Source organism: Sorex araneus, chromosome X (genome assembly GCF_027595985.1).
Source record: "Sorex araneus isolate mSorAra2 chromosome X, mSorAra2.pri, whole genome shotgun sequence".
NCBI lineage: Eukaryota > Metazoa > Chordata > Mammalia > Eulipotyphla > Soricidae > Sorex > Sorex araneus.
Genome location: NC_073313.1, coordinates 86,323,918 through 86,331,042, shown reverse-complemented (window position 1 = coordinate 86,331,042; position 7,125 = coordinate 86,323,918).

The following is a 7,125-nucleotide window of genomic DNA, read 5'->3' as shown; positions in this document are numbered from 1 at the left end:
AAGATAGGCCCGTGCTCTGACCTCAGGTGATATGCAAGTCCAGCCTTGACCAATACACCTTGCCGCAATGGTGACTCGTCAGGGTCAGCTTCTCCAGCTGGGCAGCCTCTTTTCCACGTTTTTGGACATGGTTCAGATAGGCCGTGATGCTGCTAACGCTACTAGAGCAGCTCTCACGTGTGCACCTGAGTTTCCCCAGTCTCTTGAGAACGCTGCGGAGCCTCTCCCTCTCCCTCGGTTCTTCGAATGCGTCCCCTCCAGGCCCTCTAAATGGGCAGTTTTGGTTTTGTCATGACACGGGACTTCATCCCTGCCAGTGCGCGAAGCTCTTTCCCTCGGTGATGGAAAATAAGCATTTACGGTTTGCAGCTTTGCATATGCTTCTCAAGGCCCTTGAGGGTCTTCCTCCCTACCGTCTGGCCGGTAGGACGGGAGACACTGCCTTTCTTCACGATCTCTTTAAATACCAGTGCTCCTTCACACTGCAGCGTCAAGTGGTGGATCCTTCCGCATACGCCGAGCCTGGGATTTGGCATTAGACTGAGTGTCTTTCGAGGTCACTGCAGTGTATGGGGACTTAGTGGCGTCCTGTTCCAGAAAGCAGCTGCCACCCATAAACAGTGGGATCTGGATTTTCAAAAGGATTGCAAGAGAGGTCAGATCTTCTGGGTGTATGTCGATTCCCAGGTTTGTAGATAAGTCTTCTTTAGAGGAGGATCCTGGCATAGACAATAAGCTAGCAGTGTTCAAGGTGTTACGTGAATTGAATTTCCACGACTGCCAGAGCTCCCAAAAGTACTGGGAGGTAAGTGCGGGTAGCCTATCCCAGGTCAAGATTTCTGTCACTAAAACTTGCACACTTGAATTTTCAGCAAGTTCATTTCTGAGTGAGGCTCAGTCCTGAAACAATGGGGTCCACGCAGAGACAAGGCAGAGTGGGAGCGAGACCCTTCTTTACTGTTTCTGCCTTTCCTGGGCTGGCTTGCTCACCTTGGAGGTAGATGCCAAATTTTTGTACTTGGTTTCAAAAAGTATTGTTACTTGATGTTCCTTGGTGTTTTGCTGACAGATACCAGGTGATAAGTGTTTGGTATTTTGTTAATACCCTTGCTGCAGGTCCCAAGTGATAAGCTCCTCCTGGGTTTGCTCAGCAGAGAGAGGCCAGCCCTTGTGGGTGAAACTCTGCTGTGTTGGCAGAACGCCTTCAAAGCGTCCTTGGCAGAAAGCCCCCACTCGGTGACTGCAGGCTTATGTCCGTTAAGCCCTCTGGCTGCCCTGTGTCTAGAAAGAAGATAGGCCCGTGCTCTGACCTCAGGTGATATGCAAGTCCAGCCTTGACCAATACACCTTGCCACAATGGTGACTCGTCAGGGTCAGCTTCTCCAGCTGGGCAGCCTCTTTTCCACGTTTTTGGACATGGTTCAGATAGGCCGTGATGCTGCTAACGATAGTAGAGCAGCTCTCACGTGTGCACCTGAGTTTCCCCAGTCTCTTGAGAACGCTGCGGAGCCTCTCCCTCTCCCTCGGTTCTTTGAATGCGTCCCCTCCAGCCCTCTAAATGAGCAGTTTTGGTTTTGTCATGACACGGGACTTCTTCCCTGCCAGTGCGCGAAGCTCTTTCCCTCGGTGATGGAAAATAAGCATTTACGGTTTGCAGCTTTGCATATGCTTCTCAAGGCCCTTGAGGGTCTTCCTCCCTACCGTGTGGCCGGTAGGACGGGAGACACTGCCTTTCTTCACGATCTCTTTAAATACCACTGCTCCTTCACACTGCGGCGTCAAGTGGTGGATCCTTCCGCATACGCCGAGCCTGGGATTTGGCATTAGACTGAGTGTCTTTCGAGGTCACTGCAGTGTATGGGGACTTAGTGGCGTCCTGTTCCAGAAAGCAGCTGCCACCCATAAACAGTGGGATCTGGATTTTCAAAAGGATTGCAAGAGAGGTCAGATCTTCTGGGTGTATGTCGATTCCCAGGTTTGTAGATAAGTCTTCTTTAGAGGAGGATCCTGGCATAGACAATAAGCTAGCAGTGTTCAAGGTGTTACGTGAATTGAATTTCCACGACTGCCAGAGCTCCCAAAAGTACTGGGAGGTAAGGGCGGGTAGCCTATCCCAGGTCAAGATTTCTGTCACTAAAACTTGCACACTTGAATTTTCATCAAGTTCATTTCTGAGTGAGGCTAAGTCCTGAAACAATGGGGTCCACCCAGAGACAAGGCAGAGTGGGAGCGAGACCCTTCTGGACTGTTTCGGCCTTTCCTGGGCTGGCTTGCTCACCTTGGAGGTAGATGCCAAATTTTTGTACTTGGTTTCAAAAAGTATTGTTACTTGATGTTCCTTGGTGTTTTGCTGACAGATACCAGGTGATAAGTGTTTGGTATTTTGTTAATACCCTTGCTGCAGGTCCCAAGTGATAAGCTCCTCCTGGGTTTGCTCAGCAGAGAGAGGCCAGCCCTTGTGGGTGAAACTCTGCTGTGTTGGCAGAACGCCTTCAAAGCGTTCTTGGCAGAAAGCCCCCACTCGGTGACTGCAGGCTTATGTCCGTTAAGCCCTCTGGCTGCCCTGTGTCTAGAAAGAAGATAGGCCCGTGCTCTGACCTCAGGTGATATGCAAGTCCAGCCTTGACCAATACACCTTGCCGCAATGGTGACTCGTCAGGGTCAGCTTCTCCAGCTGGGCAGCCTCTTTTCCACGTTTTTGGACATGGTTCAGATAGGCCGTGATGCTGCTAACGCTAGTAGAGCAGCTCTCACGTGTGCACCTGAGTTTCCCCAGTCTCTTGAGAACGCTGCGGAGCCTCTCCCTCTCCCTCGGTTCGTTGAATGCGTCCCCTCCAGCCCTCTAAATGGGCAGTTTTGGTTTTGCCATGACACGGGACTTCTTCCCTGCCAGTGCGCGAAGCTCTTTCCCTCGGTGATGGAAAATGAGCATTTACGGTTTGCAGCTTTGCATATGCTTCTCAAGGCCCTTGAGGGTCTTCCTCCCTACCGTCTGGCCGGTAGGACGGGAGACACTGCCTTTCTTCACGATCTCTTTAAATACCACTGCTCCTTCACACTGCGGCGTCAAGTGGTGGATCCTTCCGCATACGCCGAGCCTGGGATTTGGCATTAGACTGAGTGTCTTTCGAGGTCACTGCAGTGTATGGGGACTTAGTGGCGTCCTGTTCCTGAAAGCAGCTGCCACCCATAAACAGTGGGATCTGGATTTTCAAAAGGATTGCAAGAGAGGTCAGATCTTCTGGGTGTATGTCTATTCCCAGGTTTGTAGATAAGTCTTCTTTAGAGGAGGATCCTGGCATAGACAATAAGCTAGCAGTGTTCAAGGTGTTACGTGAATTGAATTTCCACGACTGCCAGAGCTCCCAAAAGTACTGGGAGGTATGGGCGGCTAGCCTATCCCAGGTCAAGATTTCTGTCACTAAAACTTGCACACTTGAATTTTCAGCAAGTTCATTTCTGAGTGAGGCTCAGTCTTGAAACAATGGGGTCCACCCAGAGACAAGGCAGAGTGGGAGCGAGACCCTTCTGGACTGTTTCGGCCTTTCCTGGGCTGGCTAGCCACCTTGGAGGTAGATGCCAAATTTTTGTACTTGGTTTCAAAAAGTATTGTTACTTGATGTTCCTTGGTGTTTTGCTGACAGATACCAGGTGATAAGTGTTTGGTATTTTGTTAATACCCTTGCTGCAGGTCCCAAGTGATAAGCTCCTCCTGGGTTTGCTCAGCAGAGAGAGGCCAGCCCTTGTGGGTGAAACTCTGCTGTGTTGGCAGAACGCCTTCAAAGCGTTCTTGGCAGAAAGCCCCCACTCGGTGACTGCAGGCTTATGTCCGTTAAGCCCTCTGGCTGCCCTGTGTCTAGAAAGAAGATAGGCCCGTGCTCTGACCTCAGGTGATATGCAAGTCCAGCCTTGACCAATACACCTTGCCGCAATGGTGACTCGTCAGGGTCAGCTTCTCCAGCTGGGCAGCCTCTTTTCCACGTTTTTGGACATGGTTCAGATAGGCCGTGATGCTGCTAACGCTACTAGAGCAGCTCTCACGTGTGCACCTGAGTTTCCCCAGTCTCTTGAGAACGCTGCGGAGCCTCTCCCTCTCCCTCGGTTCTTCGAATGCGTCCCCTCCAGGCCCTCTAAATGGGCAGTTTTGGTTTTGTCATGACACGGGACTTCATCCCTGCCAGTGCGCGAAGCTCTTTCCCTCGGTGATGGAAAATAAGCATTTACGGTTTGCAGCTTTGCATATGCTTCTCAAGGCCCTTGAGGGTCTTGCTCCCTACCGTCTGGCCGGTAGGACGGGAGACACTGCCTTTCTTCACGATCTCTTTAAATACCACTGCTCCTTCACACTGCAGCGTCAAGTGGTGGATCCTTCCGCATACGCCGAGCCTGGGATTTGGCATTAGACTGAGTGTCTTTCGAGGTCACTGCAGTGTATGGGGACTTAGTGGCGTCCTGTTCCAGAAAGCAGCTGCCACCCATAAACAGTGGGATCTGGATTTTCAAAAGGATTGCAAGAGAGGTCAGATCTTCTGGGTGTATGTCGATTCCCAGGTTTGTAGATAAGTCTTCTTTAGAGGAGGATCCTGGCATAGACAATAAGCTAGCAGTGTTCAAGGTGTTACGTGAATTGAATTTCCACGACTGCCAGAGCTCCCAAAAGTACTGGGAGGTAAGTGCGGGTAGCCTATCCCAGGTCAAGATTTCTGTCACTAAAACTTGCACACTTGAATTTTCAGCAAGTTCATTTCTGAGTGAGGCTCAGTCCTGAAACAATGGGGTCCACGCAGAGACAAGGCAGAGTGGGAGCGAGACCCTTCTTTACTGTTTCTGCCTTTCCTGGGCTGGCTTGCTCACCTTGGAGGTAGATGCCAAATTTTTGTACTTGGTTTCAAAAAGTATTGTTACTTGATGTTCCTTGGTGTTTTGCTGACAGATACCAGGTGATAAGTGTTTGGTATTTTGTTAATACCCTTGCTGCAGGTCCCAAGTGATAAGCTCCTCCTGGGTTTGCTCAGCAGAGAGAGGCCAGCCCTTGTGGGTGAAACTCTGCTGTCTTGGCAGAACGCCTTCAAAGCGTCCTTGGCAGAAAGCCCCCACTCGGTGACTGCAGGCTTATGTACGTTAAGCCCTCTGGCTGCCCTGTGTCTAGAAAGAAGATAGGCCCGTGCTCTGACCTCAGGTGATATGCAAGTCCAGCCTTGACCAATACACCTTGCCACAATGGTGACTCGTCAGGGTCAGCTTCTCCAGCTGGGCAGCCTCTTTTCCACGTTTTTGGACATGGTTCAGATAGGCCGTGATGCTGCTAACGCTAGTAGAGCAGCTCTCACGTGTGCACCTGAGTTTCCCCAGTCTCTTGAGAACGCTGCGGAGCCTCTCCCTCTCCCTCGGTTCTTTGAATGCGTCCCCTCCAGCCCTCTAAATGAGCAGTTTTGGTTTTGTCATGACACGGGACTTCTTCCCTGCCAGTGCGCGAAGCTCTTTCCCTCGGTGATGGAAAATAAGCATTTACGGTTTGCAGCTTTGCATATGCTTCTCAAGGCCCTTGAGGGTCTTCCTCCCTACCGTCTGGCCGGTAGGACGGGAGACACTGCCTTTCTTCACGATCTCTTTAAATACCACTGCTCCTTCACACTGCGGCGTCAAGTGGTGGATCCTTCCGCATACGCCGAGCCTGGGATTTGGCATTAGACTGAGTGTCTTTCGAGGTCACTGCAGTGTATGGGGACTTAGTGGCGTCCTGTTCCAGAAAGCAGCTGCCACCCATAAACAGTGGGATCTGGATTTTCAAAAGGATTGCAAGAGAGGTCAGATCTTCTGGGTGTATGTCGATTCCCAGGTTTGTAGATAAGTCTTCTTTAGAGGAGGATCCTGGCATAGACAATAAGCTAGCAGTGTTCAAGGTGTTACGTGAATTGAATTTCCACGACTGCCAGAGCTCCCAAAAGTACTGGGAGGTAAGGGCGGGTAGCCTATCCCAGGTCAAGATTTCTGTCACTAAAACTTGCACACTTGAATTTTCATCAAGTTCATTTCTGAGTGAGGCTCAGTCCTGAAACAATGGGGTCCACCCAGAGACAAGGCAGAGTGGGAGCGAGACCCTTCTGGACTGTTTCGGCCTTTCCTGGGCTGGCTTGCTCACCTTGGAGGTAGATGCCAAATTTTTGTACTTGGTTTCAAAAAGTATTGTTACTTGATGTTCCTTGGTGTTTTGCTGACAGATACCAGGTGATAAGTGTTTGGTATTTTGTTAATACCCTTGCTGCAGGTCCCAAGTGATAAGCTCCTCCTGGGTTTGCTCAGCAGAGAGAGGCCAGCCCTTGTGGGTGAAACTCTGCTGTCTTGGCAGAACGCCTTTAAAGCGTCCTTGGCAGAAAGCCCCCACTCGGTGACTGCAGGCTTATGTCCGTTAAGCCCTCTGGCTGCCCTGTGTCTAGAAAGAAGATAGGCCCGTGCTCTGACCTCAGGTGATATGCAAGTCCAGCCTTGACCAATACACCTTGCCACAATGGTGACTCGTCAGGGTCAGCTTCTCCAGCTGGGCAGCCTCTTTTCCACGTTTTTGGACATGGTTCAGATAGGCCGTGATGCTGCTAACGCTAGTAGAGCAGCTCTCACGTGTGCACCTGAGTTTCCCCAGTCTCTTGAGAACGCTGCGGAGCCTCTCCCTCTCCCTCGGTTCGTTGAATGCGTCCCCTCCAGCCCTCTAAATGGGCAGTTTTGGTTTTGCCATGACACGGGACTTCTTCCCTGCCAGTGCGCGAAGCTCTTTCCCTCGGTGATGGAAAATGAGCATTTACGGTTTGCAGCTTTGCATATGCTTCTCAAGGCCCTTGAGGGTCTTCCTCCCTACCGTCTGGCCGGTAGGACGGGAGACACTGCCTTTCTTCACGATCTCTTTAAATACCACTGCTCCTTCACACTGCGGCGTCAAGTGGTGGATCCTTCCGCATACGCCGAGCCTGGGATTTGGCATTAGACTGAGTGTCTTTCGAGGTCACTGCAGTGTATGGGGACTTAGTGGCGTCCTGTTCCTGAAAGCAGCTGCCACCCATAAACAGTGGGATCTGGATTTTCAAAAGGATTGCAAGAGAGGTCAGATCTTCTGGGTGTATGTCTATTCCC